Source organism: Triturus cristatus, chromosome 3_1 (assembly GCF_964204655.1).
Source record: "Triturus cristatus chromosome 3_1, aTriCri1.1, whole genome shotgun sequence".
In the NCBI taxonomy this organism is placed as follows: Eukaryota; Metazoa; Chordata; class Amphibia; order Caudata; family Salamandridae; genus Triturus; species Triturus cristatus.
In genome coordinates, this window is record NC_140583.1 from 429,135,078 (window position 1) to 429,158,844 (window position 23,767).

At 44.8% G+C, this 23,767-nt stretch overlaps 1 protein-coding gene across 1 annotated transcript in view; it reads right to left on the reverse strand.

The window, feature by feature from the left end:
- Positions 1-23,767, reverse strand: part of SHC4 (SHC adaptor protein 4) — a 316,130-nt gene that overhangs the window by 96,051 nt on the left and 196,312 nt on the right. The window lies entirely within an intron of this gene.

The window sequence follows — 23,767 nt, forward strand, 5'->3', positions numbered from 1 at the left end:
GTGTTTTAAAATCTGGGTCAAACATCGCCCTGCAACTAAAGCAAAACGGTAGGGCAATGACAATTGCAAATCACAAATACAAAAATACCCCAGCTGTAATGCGATGGCACTCACAATGTGAAGTCCTTAAAGGCTGTCTGATGATTTTTAGGTCTCGCCTAGCTATTGTGTTTAAGCAATCGCAATGCGAGACTCTAGTAAGAGGGGCATTTCAAAGTGCTCCCAAAAGTGGATTGCATGGAGAGCACGCGCACAATCCCGTGCATCGTGCCGCCATGCAATCCGTTTGGGGAAGCGCTTCAGCTCACTGGCGCGTGCACGTGTAGCCACAGCCTCGGCATCATACTTCAAAGGGTCCGCTCCCCCACCTGGAATGCGCTCCCCCGCCACAGCATGCCGAGAGATTGTTTCCTCATGGCGCCTCTCACAACTGTCCCTCCCCCACCACAGGGCTAGTCTCACGGACGCATTGCCATCCATCGATTTCACTTTCATGCCCGTGTTCTCTTTGCCTTTCAGCACACAGCCCGCCCTCCATGTTTTCTTGCAGCTTTGGCCAGATCTGAGTCTCAAACAACCAAAATAATAAGTTTGCCCTGCACGCTTTCTGCGCCTACAAAGTTAACATATGCCGCGCTCATTCCCTTTTCATCCTTCTAAGGTCGATAACATTAGCTCCATTGATTCTGCGTCTAAGGATTTAAATAACCATATGTTTTCTTGCAACTTTCGGCACTTCACACACACAGCCCCACTTCTCACAAACACAGGCATCAAGGCAGCAACAAAATGCTCTGAGCCCCACCAGTGTTTGCCACACACACATGCCTCTCGCATCTCATGTTTTCTTCCAGCTTTGGCCCGTGTTCTCTTTGCCTTTCAGCTCTCAGCTTCCCCGTAACCACCATTTAACTAACATCCTGCCACACTCATTCCATTTCATCCTCGCTTTCACTTTCATGACCGTGTTCTCTTTGCCTTTCAGCACACAGCTTCTCCATAGCCACCATTTAACGACCATCCTGCCACACTGATTCCATTTTCATCCTCGCTTTCACTTTCATGCCCGTGTTCTCTTTGCCTTTCAGCATACAGCTTCTCCGTAGCCACCATTTAATGACCATCCTGCTGTAAACACAATTTAACTACCATCCTTTTACTTAAAATAAAAGAATTGCCTCTAAGGGTTTAAGGAACCATAGAAATACAAGGCAAGGCAGCAACAGAACGCTCTGAGCCCCACCAGTGTTTGCCACACACACATGCCTCTCGCCTATCTCTCCCCCGCCCTCCCCCTCCGTGTTTTCTTGCAGCTTTGCCCAGATCTGAGTCTCAAGCAACCAAAATAATAAGTTTGCCCTCCACGCTTTCTGCGCTTACAATGTTAACATATGCTGCGCTCATTCCCTTTTCATCCTTCTAAGGTCGATAACATTAGCTCCATTAATTCTGCGTCTAAGGATTTAAATAACCATATGTTTTCTTGCAACTTTAGGCACTTCACACACACAGCCCCACTGCTCACACACACAGGCATCAAGGCAGCAACAGAATGCTCTGAGCCCCACCAGTGTTTGCCACACACACATGCCTCTCGCATCTCGTGTTTTCTTCCAGCTTTGGCCCGTGTTCTCTTTGCCTTTCAGCACTCAGCTTCCCCGTAACCACCATTTAACTAACATCCTGCCACACTCATTCCATTTTCATCCTCGCTTTCACTTTCATGCCCCTCGCTTTCACTTTCATGCCCGTGTTCTCTTTTCCTTTCAGCACACAGCTTCTCCGTAGCCACCATTTAACGACCATCCTGCCACACTCATTCCATTTTCATCCTCGCTTTCACTTTCATGCCCGTGTTCTCTTTGCCTTTCAGCACACAGCTTCTCCGTAGCCACCATTTAGCGACCATCCTGCCGTAAACACCATTTAACTACCATCCTTTTAGTTAAAATAAAAGAATTGCCTCTAAGGGTTTAAGGAACCATAGAAATACAAGGCAAGGCAACACACACTCCGAATGCCACTCAGAGCCACATAATTACATGCCACATAACTACAATGCACTCAATACAACAGACACTCCAAAAACCAATCAGTGCCACATAGTTATACACCACATAATTACACAGCGCTCAATGCCACATACACTTCAAATACCACTCAGCGCCACATAATTACACACCACATAATTACACTACACTCAATGCCACATGCACTCCAAATAACACTCAGTGCCAATTAATTACAATGCAAACAATTCAAGATACACTCAAAATAACACTCAATGCCACATAATTACACGCCACTAAAATCAACATACACTCCACTCAGTGCCACATAATTATATTCTACATAATTACACTCTATCTATCGCCCTCACTCTCTATCTATCTATCTATCTATCTATCTATCCATCTATCTTATCTATCTTATCTATCTATCTATCTATCTATCTATCTATCTATCTATCTATCTATCTATCTATCGGACTATTGCACTCTATCTATCTATCTATCGCATCACCACAGCATCACTTAGCACCACCACAGCATCACTCAAGGGCACCACTACATCACTATGCGCTACCACAGCATCAATTACCGCCACAGCATCACTCGACACCACCACAACATCACTCACCGCCACCACAGTATCAATCTGTACAACCATTCAACAACAACTGGCTCTAATATGTTCTCTCAATATTTAGGCTTTATTACAAATGGCACACAAAAAATGATAATATTTAACTTCTGTTCTTGGATTTTAGGCGCAATTAAATACACTAAACCTAATCTTCACAAGAGTTATTAACAAAAGTTTAAACGATTGCCATTATAATTTAAATTAACTTTTATTTAAGTATTAATTATTTGCAAAAATTAAAAGCCATTGTTATTTGTAATATCAATACATCTAAGTCACGTAAATACAACACATACTGCTTTACAAATGCTATAGGTGTCACATTTGCAACAGTTAAAACTATTGACATTGAACATGAGAAAGCTAGTAATTTCAATATTTTCAATACCAACACATAAATAAAAAATTAGTCAATTTACAATACAAAAAGCTCAAACTTTCCTAATGCGAGATCTATTGCATTGCAAATGCTTGTTTTTTTAAATGGCAGTGCTCAAGGTTATGTGCGTCACTTCATAGTGACCACTTATGTGCTGATGTGGAGGACGCTGATGGGGTCACTCGTGAACTGATGGTGGGACATTGGAGGTTTGGCATTCCACAGTTTTCCATTAATAGGAATATATTTTAACTGCCGCGGCCCATCCATAGGGTCTGAGGGGCTAGGTACCCTCACCTTTTGCCCCTCAAGAAGAGTGTCTGTCAGGATGAGCAAAGGTCAGCCTGACAGACTCTCGTCATTTTTAGGTCAGTCAGCCAGGAGTAATACATGCACTAAATGTGCAGACTCCTGGCTGTCTGAGCTGAACTTTGCTTGGCTGAGGATGTCACAGCCCCTGTGTGTGAGCCCTCTTCAATTTAGCAAAGGTCCTCGAGGCCCTTGTGACAAATGTTAGCGTAACTCATTGCCTCGGACCTAGGCATTTCAGTTTAAAGCCCTGAAGTGCCCAGTGCCGAGTGTCAATCAGTGACACCTCATCACTGAGTGGGGTGAGGTCAGCAGTCTCACTGATGCCATCCCACTCTGTGACGAGGTCGGAACTGCTGCCTTCCCTCATTGGCTGACCTAAGGTCGGCTTATAAAGGAAGGCAGCAGTACCAACTCTTCTTGGCTGGCCCAAGGTCAACCAATGAGGGAAGGCAGCAGTCCCAACCCTCCTTGGCTGCCCTACGGTCAACCAATGAGGGAAGGCAGCAGTCCCAACCCTCCTTGGCTGACCTAAGGTCAACCAATGAGGGAAGGCAGCAGTCCCAACCCCCCTGGGACCTCCGAGGCAGAGCTGCAGATAAGTGTGATTTTTTTTTTAATTAATGTTTGGTGTGTGTGTTCGTGCATGTATGTTTGAATATTTGGTAATGCGCGTTGTGAATGAATGTGGGTGTGCAGGTGTGTGAGTGCATTTCTGTGAGTTTGTGCATGTGTCTTGTCTGCCCCCCTCCCTCCTAAAATGACCACACGCCACTGTATTTTAATACACAAAAAATACCTTATCCGACCCAACCGTTCAGAACATCCAGTAATTCAGGTGCTGGCTGGCTGGCTGGTACAGTTTGTATCTAGGCCTTATCTGTTTCCGTCCAGGAACTCCAAAGTGGTTACTCTGTAGATAATTGCCGCTTGTGGGTCTGTAGTGCTAGGGCTGAGCTTGTAGTCAATTCTTAGCTACACATTATGAGCACAGTAATGGTGTTCTCTCTTTAGTGCAGCCTTTGTGCATCCGAGGACATTAGTGCCTGGCAGCGCTCCGTCCAACCGTCCCTCCTAGAATCCTGACATAGCATTGCATATTACCTCATAAAGCATTAGAGGAGAACAGTGTGGTGGCTTTAGTTCCATCAACTACCAAAATAATGCAACGTATCAGACAATGGCGTCGCAGCCAAAGAGGTCTCATTGCAGGGTTGTCCTTTGATGAGTGTGGCAGAGGCTGCTTGATACTGCAGAGCTGGATTAAATTCCCAGTGGAGCCACAGTAAAGATCTTCACCTGTCGAACATTACTCTGTCACTGACATCCAAAGGTGTACTGGTCGACATGGATAAATGTTTTCATTACTGCAAAAGTGCTTTCCTGCTGTGTTATAACATTTCTGGGTGCTCTTCATGATTTAATTTCCTTTAATGTCTCTACTAATGTTAGCATTGGATTTAATCATCAGCGCCATTGTATTGTTCTGGTTAACATTAATTTTATTTTTAGCAGATTGCTTTTTGGGCACGTTTCAAGTGTCGAAGACAGGTTTGATCATTAGATAGGTTTTTGTGCATTGAGGTAGACTCTAGTTTTTAGACAAAGGAATATTTACGAGGGCCTTGTGTCATGCTTGCACCTTGCACTGTGGTGCATGCATGATGCAAAGCCCAAGTCATATTTATGAAGCCACGCAAAGCCACTTTGCGTGGCTTTGAACGGCTACACAAATCTGAAGTAATGGAAAGCAGAGCAAATCGCTGCGGTGCCTTACTCTGCGCAAGGGAGGCGTTCCATGGGTGTTGTGGAGGGTGTTCTCACGCAACTCCCATGTTATTTTACGCATCACCAGATTTACCAGGACTTGTAAACGTTAGAAGGTGTCGAAATCATACGCCTCTCCAGCTGAGGTTGTTAAGAGGAGAAAGTTTGTCTCACTGTTTTTTCCTCTTTCTATGAGTGCTGCATTCTACAGCACACATAGAAAGAGGGAAACTCATCTCTGAATTGTTTTTGTGCCAGAAGGTGCCCCCTCCCACATAAAAAAAATCCTGTCTGTAAGGCAGGCACAGTTGCACCATAGTGCAAGGGCGCCTGCATTGGCACTAGGCTGCCGAAACAACGCCTGTGCAGAGGGAAAGGACAGGGACGCACCACAGTGCACAATATTTCTTGTCACATAAAAGAAAAAGCATAGTTGAGTGTGGACAATGATAGAAGTAAGATTTGCACACTGCAAGACAGTGGATTGCGACCAGACTTTGAGAATGGAGAGGGAGAAAGTGCTTACCGCTGCTCTGCCTGTGGGCCAGAGAGGGTGGCGTGAGGGTTTCAGAGGTTGCTCAATCTAAGAGCACAAGATCGGCAGGATGAACCTCTAAATAAGTTTCACATTGAAGTCCAAACGGATACACTTAAACGTTAATCCTAACCTGAGTGTTATGGTCTCATGGCATCTGTTTAAGTTACAGGAACGGCGAGAACAAGAAACCCGACAGCCTCTCGCCAGCACAGTGTGCAGTTTGACGGGCCTGTTCATAACAACTTTGTTTGCGGTGCAGATTAAGCAGGTTTAGGAAAGAGATATGGCTGGAAGTGTAAGAGTGACAGATACAAGTGAGGGGGAGGCTCCCAATTGCACCTGTGGGGCATGAGTGCACGGTTTCCCGACTTCTGGCCTATGCCAATGTTTCCTTGGGAGTAAACTGTAGGCTATTCTGGTAATACGAATCATTCCAGGAGGGGCATCTTTCGAGCAGAGGTAATGCCAGAATGGCGATGGAAGTGGAAGAAAAAGAGGAAATTGTGGGGAAGTTGAATAAAATGACAATGATGGGAGGGGGGAGCAGGTTTGGGTGTTTGCAGCACAAATGGGAGTAGGGCAGTCCTTAACATACATGCATGTGTAGGACTGGCTTGAAAGTGCAACTGTCATCTGACCTTTTACCCTTAACCTATATTATTGTACAGTTATTTGCTTCCATAACAAATACATATCAATTTCCATTCTATTTACTTGCAATGCTTCACATTACATGCAACAGTCCTTTAAAGCCAGACCTATTGGCATTGCCACTGCTTGTTTTGCTCTTAAAATGACCACGCATAAAACTAGATAAAGCAAACGAGTGAATGGTGACGTTTAGAACATTGTGCTAATTTAAGGACTCAGGCCAGCAGCAGATCACTAGGGCATCTTGATATTCTGCATCCGGGCATTTATACATTCAGGATTAGTTAGGAACGTAATCTTCGTAAAGCGATTAGATTTACGCACTGTGTATATTTCACTCTTACTCGTGACGTCTTTTGTTCAGGAAACACATTCTGGAGCAGCATCTTTGCAAATTAGCCGTTAGATGGCGCTGTAGAATCAATGCAATCACTTCGAAATGGGCAGCTCCAGTTGCGAGCCAGCTTCGTAGTCACTGGAGGCAGTGCTGTGTAGGCGGAAACATCCTCCCTTCTAGTTTGACAGGCTCTCACCTCATCAATATCGTAGCATCAGCGCGAGCTCTTCACATTGGCTACTCATCAGAAACTCGTCTGCTGCCAACACCGCATCAACAAAACTTAGAGCACACACTAGAAACCATGATGTTGAACAAGTTCTGGTAAAGGCAATATGTGTGGCGTTAGTTGCTGACCTTTTGGCTTTGCCAATACTGTTTGTGAGAAGGCGCGCTTTGCCTCTCACACACACACACACTTATATATATAAATACATATATTTAGTTTAGTAGGCTTCGGTAGTCTCTGACAGTAAAGGGGACTACTTATGTTATGGCTGTACACACCTTACAAGAACAAAATGCTACCAATCACAGCCACTGATCATTGTAGGCGGACTCTGTGCTCCATGATGTGTGCTATGCAGAGCAGAAGCGATTCCGCATGACACTACAGCAGATACATGGATAAAACGGGCTTACTGAACGCCCTTGAAGGCATGTATTGTACATATGTTTTACCACAAACAGTCTTGGCTAATGAAGACCTAAAAAAGAAATAAAAAAGCCTACCTTCACGCACCCAATTTTAAAAACATTCACCAGCATTCAACCCACTGCTTTTAAGTAAATGTATAGAAACCAGTTACACACCAACCACAACAGCACCTCCTAGAAAATATTGTTGAGTTAATCTTGCAGGAAATTCAGCCCAATCAAAGGGGCGGTAGCTGGGAATACTACTGGAGGAGTCATTCATCAAAGTAAGTCTGTGGGTGGTCAAATGAGACAGATTCAGAATTGGAGGTTTCTTTTGAGAGAGACGTGGCACTGCACTGCTTGTGAAGACAGTGTGGCTAATGGGATTACCCTTGTCTGTTCTTCCTGAGGACAGTATGTCTATAGAGATAATCCTTGTTTGTTCTTCCTCCTGAGGACAGTATGGCTCACTAACAGTTTTACTTTTATTGAACATGTATTTAATTTGTTCTTAATGTTATGTGTTTAATTTAAATAATTTTAATAAAAGTTTAAAATTTTAGTTACAGTTTTGTTTAAAAGTATGTTTATTGCTACAATTTAGAATAATAAAATATTCTCTATAATAGATATCTATCTAACTATCGATAGATAGATAGATAGATAGATAGATAGATAGATAGATAGATAGATAGATAGATAGATAGATAGATAGATAGATAGATAGATAAATAAATAAATAGATATTACCTAGTGGCGGTCACCACTAGGTAGTTATAGTTAGGTCAGCGGATCCATAGGAAAAGGTTTTGTTTTTGTGTTGCTAATAACTGATTCCGTTTGACGAATCTCCACAAAACGTTTCAAAATGGTGCTACTGTTTGACTAGTTGTGCACAGAAAGTTTTGGGGAGATCGGTGAAGCGGGTTAGAGAAAAAAGGGAGCGCCCAAAACACCAAATACCGTTCATTTTCTATGGACTTCTTTAGACACGGCTACAGCAAAAACTGCTAAATGGGATTAAATCAAATTTGACAGGAAACTAGATCTTGTTCTGCAGATTGTGTTTTTTGTGATTTGGATTAAATCCATTCAGTAGCTTTTGAGAAATGATGGTTGAGAAATAGTTGTATATCTGTGCGGTTCGCCCGCAAGAGACTCTTATGGAAGCACTCATTTAAAAATAGAACATTTTGATTGGTTTAGGAAGATTTTTTTCCTTGGGATATTTCGCTCCCACAGAAGTCTGAATCCCACAGGAGTGAGCACTCTGATTGGATGCCAGCAACATGAGATACATATTGATGGCAGCCATTACAGGGCTTGAGGACTTAGCCTGTACTGAAATTTTAAAAAATACATATATAACGGGTGCATGGCAGGGATACCCTAACCCCCTAGGTGCCATGGGACCCCCACCAACACCCTCCAGGGGCCAAAAAGAGAAAAATCAGGAAACAAATGCTGTGATCCTGAAGGATCAAAAACAAAAATAACACAAAATTGCAGCCACATGCATTTGCTACAAGCCCTAGGGAGCCGAAACATGGGGCCGAAATCATAAAAAAGCGCCCCATTCCCTAAGCCTTCAGAGGCCCTGGGGACCCCATCTTCTGGAGACGGTTTTCTTATTTAGGATGGGGGGGGGGTGGTTGTGTTGCCACCCTCCCATAACCATTAATGGCCCTGGGGAGCCCACCCTGGGCCAGAATTTAGGAAAAAGAGGACAGAGGCCACACAACCCACCCTCCTGGAGCCTCTAGAGTCCCCCCGGGACCCCATTCCTCTGGCATATTTCTTTAATTTTGGGGTGGGGGCTCCCGCAGACCCCCTCCCCAAACTCTAAAGGCCCAGAGAAGCCTACCCCTTAGGCTGAACTTATTGAGAAGGGGGCCACGTGGCCCCACCCCAAGCTTCTAAAGGCCCTGTGGAGTCCACCCCAGGGGCCGAAATTATTGAAAATGGGGAGGGTGCCACAAGGCCCTCCCTGCCCAAGCCTCTAAAGGCCCCGGGGAGATGAAAATTGGGTGCACTGGAGATTTGACTCTTACGGAGGGTTGGGTGCAGGGACTTGCTGGAGCCTAGGCATGGAGTTAAAGTCCTGATGCCAATTGGATGCTGGATCTGCTATGAATGAGATGTCATGAGAAAATTCAATCATATCACAAAAAATCAGTCATCTAGCAAAGTCAGTGGGAAAGTTATTTGATCTTCCATACTCTTCTGCCCCTTAAAACACAAAAATGACTAGCTCATGCCACTATATCCTGCGACTGCCTTTCAAGACCATGCCCTCTTTGGGCTAAATTACCACAATGCCTTGCTCCTAAATAGTTATGCAACTTGTATATAATAAAGCAAATAGGCTGGCAGTAGGCACTATCTTCACTGGCTCCAGCTGACAATCTGTTGCTTTTCAAATCTCTCTGCACTACCTAAACTACCATTCTAAGAGACAAAATAATCCCCTCTTCGGAAACTGCCACTGTAGGACAAGCAAGGCTTTTTTGCTAAAATCCACCTGAACATATGCTTGCAAGATCTGATGGACGACCTTTTAGGATAGAATTTAATCCCATTGTACATCAGGAGCTCAAACAATCTTCTGTCTTTCCGAAGACTACTAAAACACACCTTTTGAAACAGCCCTTTGACTCCTCAAACACCAAGGAAGTGCCTCTTCCCCCTCTTTCTCCTCCTCAAATCATTGTTCTCATTATCTTCGATTACTTTTTCATTCAGGAGCCCTAAACACCCTCCTATGATCTACTGAGGTATTTGCATCCTTCGTGAACCATTATACACCTTAGCAATACAACTCAGGAGGTATTTTAGCGCTATACAAATGTTATTTAAAAAATGTTTTTTTCTGCTAATGCTATAGGTCAGATGAAATATTAAAAGGTTGGACTGCACAGCTGGTTGGTATAACACGAGAGGTGGTCATCTTTGTCCATTGCCTGGCAAGCCCCAGAATTGGGGGTAGAGTTCCAGTCAAACAATTCGCTTAAAACTACCCTTCGTCTCGGCTGCTTTAGGATAAGAAAAGTTCGGCATAGGTGTTGCATAGGATTTGCAGTATGCCTTCATCAGGCCGCCTCTTAGGCATGTCATCATTGAAAACAGAGGATAACATCGCAATCTAACCACTTCCTCCATATAGCAGTACAGTGATGGATATCGAATAGGGACAGCCAGGGCTAGCAGCCGCCACTTTTGGGTTGCCCTTTATTACCCTTGACAATGCCTGTGAGGCTCCTGGACCCAAGAGTCATGAAGACCGTTTCAGGAACTGACGGAAGTCTGAAGATGCCCTATTTACAGTTTGTAGTGTACACTCATCGCCCATGCCCTAACTACTCAGCCACAAAAAAGAGGCTTTTGAGGCGCACACACATGTGGAACAAGGGGGCAACCATGTGATGTCATCACCTCTCCAACCCCAGGTATTTTGTTGAAGAGACATCCATTGGGCCCCATATTTTTGTCCATGTAGACATGTCTCATGTAAATAAGTGGTTAGTTTCTTTGAAATGTTCCAGCAAATAGCAGCCTTGACAGAAAGATAAGTCAAAGCTGCATTTGTGAACCCCTTTCTTCACAGCCCAAAGAGTTAAGTGCCATTTAACATTCCAGTGGTGGCTCAAAGCCCTGGAGCAAGGCGTGGGCCCAAGAAACAGGCCGGGCTTCTGAAAGATCTTTTAACTCACAGTTAAACTTGATCTGCGGGCATCAGTCGGCCTCTCGCCCTCGGAGACACTGGCCCCTTTGTGAGACACCCTGCCACTCAGCGAATCAGAATGAATATGTCTTTCTTTTAGGCTTTTGGCATGGCCTGCAACCATGAGTTTCTCATGGCTTTCTAAGTAATTGTCGCTGATTAGTGCTGTAAATTGATCCAAATTTTAATTCAATAAAAATGCATTAAAAATTAGAAACTGTGCAAACTTGACCCGCAATTATTAGCAAATTTACATTTAAAAAACTGGGAGGTGGGCACAATTGTCCTGACATTAATTTCATAATATTTCTGTTAAGTGTGTGTACTGTGCAGGATAAAGGCACGTTAGCAGGTACTATTGCCCAGGGGAGCAGTTTGGACGAGAACATCTGTGCATTCTCTCAGTGAGCACTGACACAGACTGAATTTGGATAACTCCTCTTTATTGTGTAAGAGTTGACAGCAGCAACATCTCAGCATGAGAACCGACAAACAGAATACTATCTCTTGGGGCAGCTGGATTCCCTTCGTGTAGGTCTTCCTGCCTAGTCCATACCACCATAGTACCCCCAGGGGCACCCTGCTGTCCCCCCTCCCCCATAGTAGGTTACCCAAATGACACACACAAGACAGTTGGTGTTGGGTAACAATGCTGCAGGTTTATTACATAATTCCAGAATATGTAATGGGTGGGTTATCTTACGGGCGATCCAAGTGCAGGCAACCAACTGGGTCGCCTGCCCGCCTGATGAGCCGGGCAGCGCGGGAGCGATGCCTGCCGTTGCTGCCTTCCAGGTGATTCTTTCTACGATCACGTGCCGTTGGTAACTTCTACTCACGCCCCCCCTCTCGGGGCGGAGCGTCGCTTAGCAAGCCCCCGGTTGTTCAGGCCCACAACCGCCCGCAGGACTAGCGGGGCGCCGACACGGCTTCCGGGACCCTCCCCTGAGGCTCCTCGGTTTTGGCTCAGGCACCCCCTATGGTGCCGCGCAGAGGTACCCTTTGTACCGGCCTGCTTCCAGATCGCCCTGTAACTCCGCCTGCAACGAAAAAGAAAACATTACAACGCTCAGAAACCCCCCCACCCAACACCTACGCCGGGTAAGCGGTAGGGAGGGAAATGGCGAGGTGGGCGACAAAGAGGTCGCCAGGAGGGTGGGGGAAGGCTAAATAGCCTCCCCCTCACACCAGGGCCAGGAAGTGACACGCATTGCGCGTCACTTCTGGCCAGCCCGAGGAGGGGGGCTCCGGTCGGTGTCCCCGCCCGCCCCCTGTGGGAGGGGGTGGGGAGGGGTGACCGGTGCCCCGGGGGCACTAAGGCGCCAACCGCCAATTGGCCCCCTGCGGGGGCTGCGGTCAGCAGCATAGTACCCCCAGGGGCACCCCGCTGTCCCCCCTCCCCCATAGTAGGTTACCCAAATGACACACACAAGACAGTTAGTGTTGGGTAACAATGCTGCAGGTTTATTACATAATTCCAGAATATGTAATGGGTGGGTTATCTTACAGGCGATCCAAGGGCAGGCAACCAACTGGGTCGCCTGCCCGTCTGATGAGCCGGGCAGCGCGGGAGCAATGCCCGCCGTTGCTGCCATCCAGGTGATTCTTTCTACGATCACGTGCCGTTGGTAACTTCTACTCACGCCCCCCCTCTCGGGGCGGAGCGTCGCTTAGCAAGCCCCCGGTTGTTCAGGCCCACAACCGCCCGCAGGACTAGCGGGGCGCCGACACGGCTTCCGGGACCCTCCCCTGAGGCTCCTCGGTTTTGGCTCAGGTACCCCCTATGGTGCCGCGCAGAAGTACCCTTTGTACCGGCCTGCTTCCAGATCGCCCTGTAACTCCGCCACAGCCCTGGAGGTGGCTCACCGTCGCAGCCAGGGCCCCCCACCAACCCGCTATAATCTTACCTGCAACCTCTCCTATCTAGGGCTTCCTGCAACTAGCTGGAAGGGAACCATCCTAGCAGAAAGAAGAGTTTGAAATTCTGCCACCTCATGACAGTGTGACAGCGCTAGCGGGACTCAAACTCTGTGAGATCCCTTATATCCACAGGCCCAAGACTTACCAGTGAGCTATAGCTCCTGGTGTTGTAGATGGCCCCATCTATGTCCCCAAAGCCCGAGACGCCATCCTAATCGGATAGCTTCCCCCTCACACCAGGGCCAGGAAGTGACACGCATTGCACGTCACTTCCGGCCAGCCCGAGGAGGGGGGCTCCGGTCGGCGTCCCCGCCCCCCCCTGTGGGAGGGGGTGGGGAGGGGTGACCGGTGCCCCGGGGGCACTAAGGCGCCGACCGCCAATTGGTCCCCTGCGGGGGCCACGGTCAGCGGCAAAGTTGCGTGACGCTCCCTTCTGGCCCTTCCAAGGCAGTGTGGATCTGCACAGCTCCATCTGCTGGTGCCTGAGATTACTGCTGCTGTGGTCTCCGGAACCAATATGGTGCCTGGGGGTGTTCTAGATTTGAGGAATCTACAGTGATACGTTGTATACTGTATCCACCAGAAATATGTTTCACTGTTGTATACACAGTCACTGGAAGAGCGACACTCACCTACGTCAGAGGACAAGCGCGTGGGAACACTAAGGTTAATTTATTTATTTTTATTTACATGGTGTCTAACATAGCACCCTGTAGTTTTGCTATCTACACACTTCTAGCACCCTTATTCTTCATATACTCTATGCACAACAGAGATATGCTAAAGGAATAAAACCTGCCCTTCAGGTGAACTGCTCCCACCACATCACAAAAGTATCCCAGCAGGAGCCAAAAAATGGCTATGATCTTCACAGAATGCATGCATCTTAAATTTTTGCATCAAGTTATGCATCCTTGTAAGAATATGTGAGTTCTTTCCCTTGATATGCACATACACTGTCTGTAGCTATCAAAATGTACAATATGTTTTTCCTTTGAGCACATAGTTGCTTGTTGACCCACAATTCCGAACTCATCATTCTAGTCATAGAACTCTGGAAACTAAGATATTCAATGCTACTTTTCTTAATAGAATCGATGGTCATGCATGAACCACCCACATCATGTCGCAGAACAGCCCCATGAAGGGACAATGAAAATGATGGGTATTCCCACAGTCTAGGTGAAAGAGAATGGTAGTACTGACCAGGGAAGTCCAGTTATCCTGTTACTAAAATGGAAGTATTTTTCTCATTGTTCTCAAAATTGCAAAACAACCCAAAGAAGGTTTCTGATTCTGGGCATAGAGGGATAGCTCTTAAACCAGAATCCAGATTTGTTTGCTTTCCTCCCCAGGGGTGAAAGAGTGCCCAGCAAAGCAGGCCAAATGGCATTGTTCCAAATCAAACGGGTGTCACCAACAAATAAAATTTCCAACTTGTCCCCATCATGCCCCTCTAAACCTTATCCCCATTCTACTTGACAATATTAGTCATCATCCTTTCCTAGACTACGAGAAGAGACAGTTCTGAGGGGGTCACAATGAGATGGATAATTTGAGTTGCATCAGCATATGACAACATCTGAAAGTCGAAAATTCGGATTGTGTTCCCTAGGGGCTGCAGATATACATTAAAAAAGAATGGGAAATAGAATGGACCACAATTTAGTAGAGGGAAGGAGAGTGGATGAGTCTGGCTTGAGAGAACCTATCCAAGCCTGATCCAGTAAGGTCGATCCCTTTGAGCCGGTTGATGAAAATCAAGTGGTTCAAAGGCCACGGAAAGTGGAAGCAACAATAGTCTGGCCGGCACACCCTGATTCCAGGTGGAATGGAGGGAGTCAAAAACTATAGCTAGGGTGGTCTTAGTGTTATCTCCTGTTCTACAGCCAAACTGGATCTGAAGAAGTTTGAGATCATCCAACCTGGCAGATATCTATTCCTTATGCCGCATCATGTTCCAAGATCCTAGTGAACACCAGAAAAACGGTTATGTTTCAAAATTCTTCATCTCATTATGACACACAGCTGTTTTTTTTCAGTGGAGAGATGATGGTCTTCTTACATAACTGTGGACCATTTCCTGTATGGAAGGAGGAGCGCATAAGTTTGAGGCCAGGGTTGGTAAAAGAGATTATAAAAGGATTGCCTGACTTTGGTTGTTGTGTGTCACAAGAACCTCTGTAGGGGACATAGAGGGAAGCAGGTTCAGCGGAACTAGTTGAAGGTTCCTCGGTCTGTTCCCCAAAGTTAGATCCCGAGTACATGCGTAGTCTATTTCTTATTAAATGTTCTTGATTTAATCACAAATGAAGAGAGATAGTTACAAAGTGTTTGAGGAAGCACCACAGGGGTGGCTAGACAGTAAGAGATTATGATGGAGCCAGTCATTTTAAATAGGTCCAAAGAGTGCTGGATGAGGAAGCTAAATGAGGTCAGATAAAAGAAGCCTTGGTGGCTTGAAGCTGGCGCTGTAGTGATAAAAATTGCTTTTTAAATGCGACACAAACTTCAGGTGAGTAGCTCCACATCCACTTTCGTTCAGAATTTATTTTCTGTTTTATGAGGCAAATCATCACTCTTTTTCTTGTCTTGGTTCTAGAAGGATAGTACATTCAAATAACAAGTTGTCATACATGAATATAGTGAATAATCAAAAATAAAATGTCTAAATAATACTTTTTGAAGAATTCAAAAACCAAATGCATTGATGGCCGGAAAGCCACTCCAAGCTCCTCTGGAACGTTTACCTTTAAATATTAATCCCAATCCCACAGAAGTATTTGCGTGGCTTACATCCTTGCTCGCAATTCTCTTTGAGGACATATGACTCCCACTCTCTTTGATCATCATTGACTTCTGGTGAGATCCAGAATATTTATGTCTGTCACTATGGCTCACCACCATTGCACTTGCTGATCCCTTTGCTGGGTTTGCCAAAGAGTTTGCATCGGGCACGGGTTGGGTGCAATGCAGAGAATCTGGAAGGGTCCCCCTGTCACATGTGCCTCTAGTCTACTCGTATACAGATGATTATGCAAAACTCCTAATGTCCTTCTGAATATCTGATTATATTTGAATTATATATAAGTGGAGACGCACTCTGACATCCACTGCAGCAACCTTCATGAGGTAAAAGCCGGATCGGCGGATGGATACAGTTTCCAGCATGCCTGTCGATTCACGCCTGAGGCGGTCTTGCTGCCGAAACGCATCTGGGTCCTTGTTGGAATAATTACCTTCTATGCCAAATACCCATGGAGTCGGTGCCTGTTTGTGTATGCTGTCAGGATTGAAACATATATATATATATGTATATATATGTATATATATATATATATATATATATATATATATATATATATATATATATATATATCCACAACAAAATCCCAAAGCGCGACCATCCAAGAACGGCGTAACACCAGGATACAGACTCCATGAGTAATGATGCAGGTAAGAGCTGTTTATTCAAACATCATAGGTCCAAATGACACGTTTCGGCCACCAGTCATGCGGCCTTGTTCACAAAGCGCGCTGTTAAGAAATTGTGCATTATATACAGGTGACAGTGGTAGTATTTTTTCTATTTTGTTATAGGTGACTAGGCATTTTACTACATTTGGTAACTTTTAGTGTAGCGCTGCTTTACTGCTGATAGGCGAAGTGACATCACATACTGGTCATCATGTATTGACATAGTGAACAGACTTTGTAGTGTGCTGCCTGAGTTGTAATAACAGTGAGTATGTAGGTAAACTCTGCGTGCATTTCCTGCCAACATACGGAAAATTACTCGTGCTCAACTTATGTGCATTACTGAGTAAATACCCGCATGACCAAAAACCAATAAGATTTCTACCGCCATCCTCCCATAATGTTGCAGCCGTGCGCGCCGGATTGTACAGGGGTGTATCTGAGCGGGTAAGTGAAGTGCAATCACATGTGCGTTGCTAGTGAATGTCTGCCAAATATACTGACATGAATATGCCCTCATTTATAACTTGGATTGCAGAGTTATCACCTATAGAGCCGGTAGTGCCAGGCAGTGCTCGAGGAACCACGAGAGAGCCTAATTAATTATTTAATGCTTAAATGCGGGGATAACCACCAATGGATAATGTCAAATAAAGAAACGAGTGAGGGTGAGGGATATATGTGGTGTTATATACAACTTAAAAGAGGTGTGTTCGCATAGTGCGCATATATAGTGCAAGCGTCTTTGCCGTGATATTGCCTCCGCAAGATTGCGAAAAATAAAAGAAATTACATTATATACATGCGGAAATAAGATGCTAAGAGATGTAAACTCCAGGTTTCCCCAAAGTGGTTCAGAGCTTCCTGCATTACCAACGCAGTGATTATGGAATCAATCCTTACTAAACTAATGCGTGTGCAAGGAATATATACAAAAAGCCAAACGTAGCATAGAGTAAATGCATATACAGGCAATAAAGAAAATTATCAAAGATAATGAAGTCCAAATAGTGAGCTGCACAAATGCTGTTCTAGACATTTAAAGATCAATTGGTCCTCATATAGGCATATCAACTAAGATAGTTATGAGGTGCTCAATATATATACAGTGGAAGTAAATGTCAGTCTATAATATGTTAGCATATTGTGTGCTGTGCATAGCTACCAGAAATGGGTCAGTGTCATAGGAAATGGTGCAGATCCTGCACTGTGTTGAGGCCAGCGGGCGTCTTGGTATTGAACTGCAAGATGTATTTGCTTTCCAATTGGCGCAGTAGTTTCTCCCTGTTACCCCCACATCTGAGTGCTGGTATACAGTCAATGACTGAGTATTGGAGGTGCTCTAGGTTATTGTTGTGCACCTCCTTGAAATGTCTGGCTACGGGGTACGCTGGGTCACTATTGACGATGGTTCTAAGGTGCTGCAGGACCCGCATGTGCACTTATAACTTTGTAGTCACGATGTAGCGTAGCCCACATTTACATTCCAGGATGTAAAGCGCAAACCCAGTCCTGCAAGTCAGCCTGTACTTTATGATGAGTGGTGCATGTCTGAAAGCGGAGTCCAACTGCGTGATATTCTTGCCAAACTTACAGCCTCTGCAACTGTTGCATTTGACAAAACCCTTCCTGTCAGCCAACCAGTTCTGAGTGGTTTTAATTTCAGGACTGTTCCTGACAAGTGCATCACACATAGAGAATGCCCTCCTGTAGGTGATATCAGGGTGGTTCGCAACTAGTGGGCCCAATGTGGGGTCAGACTTAATGATGCCCCAGTGTTTGTTAAAAACTGATCTGATCGCTCTTTCCTCAGTGTTGTGGGTTATGATCAGTCTGGTGCTAACTGGACTGGTTGGCTCTGCAAGAATGCTAACTGCACTTATGGTTTCAGGGGCGGGTTTCCCAACAAGGAGTTCTTCTCTGGGGATGGTATTAGCTCTTTCTGTGGCTTTGTGGATGGCAGCAGCCGAATAACCACGTGCCCTGAATCTCTTTGCAGCTTCCTTTTGACACTCAAGAAGGTCGTCTTGAGTGCTGCAGATCCTACCCAGGCGTAGCATTTCCCTGTAGGGAATGCTGGCTATGAGATGCCTAGGGTGAAAACTTGAGGCGTGCAAAGTAGAATTGCCTGCTGTCAGCTTTCGGTAAAGTTTGGAGTGCAAAGTACCATTGGTGACATACAGCATGACGTCTAAGAACTCAATGGAGGTGTCACTGATATTGGCATTGAATTCCAAGTTGAGATTATTAGTGTTTATCTCAGCAATGAATGTTCTAGCACTATTCGCATCACCTCACCAGATTAAAAAGACGTCATCCATAAATCTCAGCCAAGACACAATGTTGTTGTTAAATGGCCCTGAGTGGTCGGCCATGAGAACCCGCTCCTCCCACCAGCCAACATGTAAACATGCGTAGCTGGGCGAGAAGCAGGCTCCCATGGCCACACCCCTGAGTTGCTGATACACCTTTTTGTCAAACATGAAGAAGTTGTGTCTAAGACACCAGTCAATCAAAAACAGAATGAGCTCATTATGCTTGTGACAGTTGATAGGTCTTTTACCAAGAAAATATTTACATGCAGCCAAACCATCATGGTGACGAATACTTATATACAGTGATGTGATGTCAAGGGATATTAACAAATAATCATCATTCCATGGTATGTCTTTAACTTTAAGTAAGAAGTCACTGGTGTCTCTTAGGTAGGACTGCTGGCTGGAAACCAAATCCTGGAGGAAAAAGTCCACGCATTTAGAGATACTCTCACACATGGTTTTCCTTCCCGAGATGATCGGTCGACCAAGTATCGGGTTAGTGTTCTTATGCACTTTGGGTAGGAAATACAGGATGGGGAGAACAGGTGACTCGTTGTTCAAAAATAGATATTCATCTTTGCTTAATTGGCCTTGTGCCCTGAATGTATTGAGGTGTTTTCTGAGCTCTTTGTTGCTATTGGCCACCTCCTTGTGGCTCGATACTCTGTAGCAACTAGTGTCAGCCAAATGCCTGTTTGCCTCCTCTAAATACATGTGTCGTGGCCACAGCACGATGTTCCCACCTTTGTCGGCCTTGTTAATGATGACTTCATTATCACTTTTCAGTTTATTCATTAGTTCATTATACCTTTGATTGCGATGTCGTTTTCTGTTCGACTGTCGTGTTGTTTTGTTGTGTAGAGCTTTAAGTTCATCAGTTATAACGTCACTGTAAATGTTTATAGCGTCCCTGGGCATAATCGGTGTGAAAGTGGAATGTGGTTTAAAGGGGCTCGGTATTCTGATCGAACTCTCAATGCCTTCATCCTGGAGTAATTGTTGTGTTGGCCTCGGCGTGGTAGGCATTGCTAATTCTCCTAATACACGAAGTGTTGGAATATCTGCCACGGTCAAGGTTGACTCCTCAGGGATCATGGAAATCAGAGTACCTGGTTGGTTGGAATTGTTCTGTTTCAATTTGAAGAACTTTATCAACTTTAGTTTCCTGATGAATTTGTATACATCAATATGGGTGTTGCTGTAGTCAAAAGACCTCTCAGGGCAAAAGGTGAGGCCAAGTGTCAGGAGCTGTTTTTCTGCCTCGGATAGATCTATTGTGCTCAGATTGATGACGGTCTTGGTGTAAGATTTAATTTGTTCCTCCAATTTCCTCTTCTTCTGTTGTTTTGCTTTGGCTTTCCAGCTTTTCCGTCTTTCCCGCCTCCTCCGGTTGCGCCGGTGTTTTGTGTCTTTGGGGGCCGTGGCCGAAGAGTTTGGCGCCGGTCGTATACTAAAAAATCCATGTCTTCACCCAAACTGAGATTAAGAGCACCGGTTTCATCCCTATTGTACCATCTGCCACCGTCATCCGAATCTGTACCACTTTCAGCCATTGAGCTGATATCCGATAGAGAAGCAGATTCTGCGCCTTCTGTATTGCATGTAGGTGGTTTAGTTTGCACTTGCTGGGTTTGTTTATTCATTCTTTGTGACCTGATTGTGTCAAATTTACTAGCAAACGTAAAGATTTGCCCGCATTCATAATCTATTTTGTCGCGGGCAAATTTGAAGATTTTACGCAACTTGATGGTATCCTCATGTTTCTTTAATCGCGTTTTGATTTCTTCACTGCCTTTGGCGATTGCATCTTTTTGTTCTAGGGCGTCCAGCTCCTCATTTATACAGTCTATCTCTGTGTGTATCTTAATTCTGTCAATCTCGGCATACTGAATCAATATGATTACCAGTCGCATTGAGGCTTCCAAATTACTCATGGCCCATTCTTTGAGCATGTCAGGGTTGGGCTGCTCAAAACTTGGTGCCAGCATTATTCTCAGTCCACGTGGGACATGATCTGCCTCACGGTACTTTTGTAGTGACTTATATATATATATATATATATATATTCATAAAGAGTAAACAAGGCTTAAGGGTATATATATATATATATATATATATATATATATATATATATATATATATATATATATATATTCACTGAAAAAACCATAGGTTTCACACACGTTATAGTTAGCGGACATTTCACTCATAAAAAAACAATGAAATTCCCCCGTTATAGTTAGTGCAGGCAACTATAACTCACGCGACCGCAATCCTCTGCTGATGACATATGTGTCTTTATGAAAAAATAATATTTGCAATATATGTATAGCTAAAATTTAATGGAAGAAGACATGGGCAAATAAGTGTCTAAATACAGTATTAGCATCAGTAGAGGATTGCGGTCGCGTGAGTTATAGTTGCCTGCACTAACTATAACGGGGGAATTTCATTGGTTTTTTATGAGTGAAATGTCCGCTAACTATAACGTGTGTGAAACCTATGGTTTTTTCAGTGAATTTGCAAGGTTTTTTAAATGCTAATTCCTAACTATAACGTGTGTGAAACCTATGGTTTTTTCAGTGAATTTGTACGGTTTTTTAAATGCTAAGTTACTTTACGCCGTTCGTGGCGTGCACGCCCACTTCACACAGTTAGTGCCGTGCACGCACGGTGGGCACGCGGTGCGCTACGCGCACCGCGTGCCCACGTTACGCTGGATGGGCCATGTACGCACGATGCGCTTCGCGCGCCGTCCGCATACGGAGGACATATTATGCGCTTCGTTGTGAAGGGTTATCTATTAAATGTTCAATATATTATTAAGCAATGCACAAAAGGTGCCCTGCGGGCTCCTTTTGCACACGGGGGGGGGAAATTGAGGATATTTTTTTTTTTTAATTATTTTACGGTAAGCGCAATCGGCGTTTTTTTTTTTTTAAAAAAATGAATTTTTGCCCTTGGGGGTTCTTTTGGGACACTCTAACCAAGGCTAGGTGGTTAGGAGCTGTCTAGCCTGCCCCTTTTCCTGATATCCAACTTTGTTTTTCCTCCCCCCCTCAGAGTGCGAGAGAGAAAATGGCGGCCGCCATTTCCTGGTTTCGACCGATTCGAATGTTTACTAAGATCTAACAGCCAATCAGAATCGCGCTCGCGCACGGCACCGTACGCATACGGTAAGCTTACCGTAAGCGCACGGTAAGCGCACGGTAAGCTGCCACAGATATATATATTGATTTAAATGCTATTTTCTCAGGAACTACTGAACAGATTTACACCAGACCTACAAAAGGCACTTCCTTGACCTGTAGACTAGCTGTCTGCCAAATTTCAAGTAACTCTGTTCAGCCGTTCGGGCTGTAGCTGTGTCTAAAGGTCCTACGGAAAAATGCATGGGGAAAACGCGTTTTGGGACCCCCCTTTTTTCTCAGCCCCCACTTGACGAATCCCCCCGAGACTTTCAGGGTAGGAGCGGAGCGGAGCGCCCCACCTATTTTGAAAATTTCGCGAGGATTCGTCAATCAGCGCCAAAGTTATTCCAAATAGAATGTTGCGGATTTCCTATGGAAACACGATCCTAACTATAACTATCTACTGGCGACCGCCAGTAGATAATATATATATATATATATATATATATATATATATATATATATATATATATATATATATATATATATATATATATAAAGAGTAAACAAGGCTTAAGGGTCTCAGACCACTTTACATAAAAGCTTGTGTGGACCAGTTCTTACATAAAAACAATTGTACAAGTATAAAAACAAAAACAAAAGCAAACACGAAGGAGGAAAAGAGGAAGGGCAGAGGAAAAGGCAGGGATGTGGGAGGAATAGTGCATACACGCATTTCTGTGACTTTAAGGCCCTGATTGTAACTTGTGCGGAAAAGGGTAGGTTATTTACCAAAGCCCGTGAAATACCATTAGCCCAGGTGAGGTATTTACCGTGTGTGGTAAATACCTCCTACTACGAGTTTTCAACCTGGAAATGAGGCATGGCCGCAGCATTGAACTCCACGTGCCTTCGCTCATTTCCAGGCCTTTTACCCGATATATTTAGTCACGTTGGAGCTGCTTGAATACACGGACCTGATTACGAGTGCCCTTGAGGGTTACTTTATATTGTACCCGATAAAATGTGACACTCCAAGGTCCGGAATCCATCGGCATGGTAAATAGCACCTATTCTGATGTTTTCCCCTTAATTGGGAAATAACATGCAAATTGTAGTGCTTTCCACATTGAAATTGCTGTCCCAATAATGACCAGGTCCTTTTCACCCAGGAGGTTCAAGCAGGTTTGACCTGCCGAAATGTAACAGCAGGTGTGAACTTTATCGCACCCTGAAACTGCTGGTTGTGATAAACATCACACTGCTCGTAATTAAGACACAAGTGGAATCAGGGGGTTTATATAGGCGTTGCAATGTTCCAGTGTGACTTTTAATCGTGCCGTATCAGAGGAAAATTGTGAGGGTGTGATAATAATAACCACACAGCTTGCGATTTCAATCCTAGGGTACACTTTGGAATGCAGCCCTGAATGCGGAACCGGGACCACAGAGCTTTATTTTACGAGCAATTGCACAAAAACACTGTTTGCTGATGTTCAGTAATGAGGAATTGTGGATTATTATTTTTAAACTGTGGAGATTTCAGTTCCACAGCCAAACAATGTACATCTGTTTACTGGTAAGATGTCGCTTCAAATAGAAGAGTCTCGGGGTGAGGAGGGGTGCGGGGGGGGGGGGGGAGCCAGTCTCCCCTCGCCCCCACCCGGGTAACTTCGTGAAGATGGTGCAGGCCGCAGGACAAAGCTAGGGGAGAGGTTAGGTAGGGTAGGTTAGGTAAGATCACAGGCACAAATATGGTGACAATCACAGAGATGCAGCAACATTCACCTCCAGACAACAAATGGCATCAGATTGCACTCGAAACATACAGGTTCGGTTAGTTAAGTGGGATGGGGTCAGGAGCTCAGCCTCTTGCTGACTCCTTCACCAGGGCAGGAGGGACAGAAATAGTGAGCCCCCACCCACCCTGCATT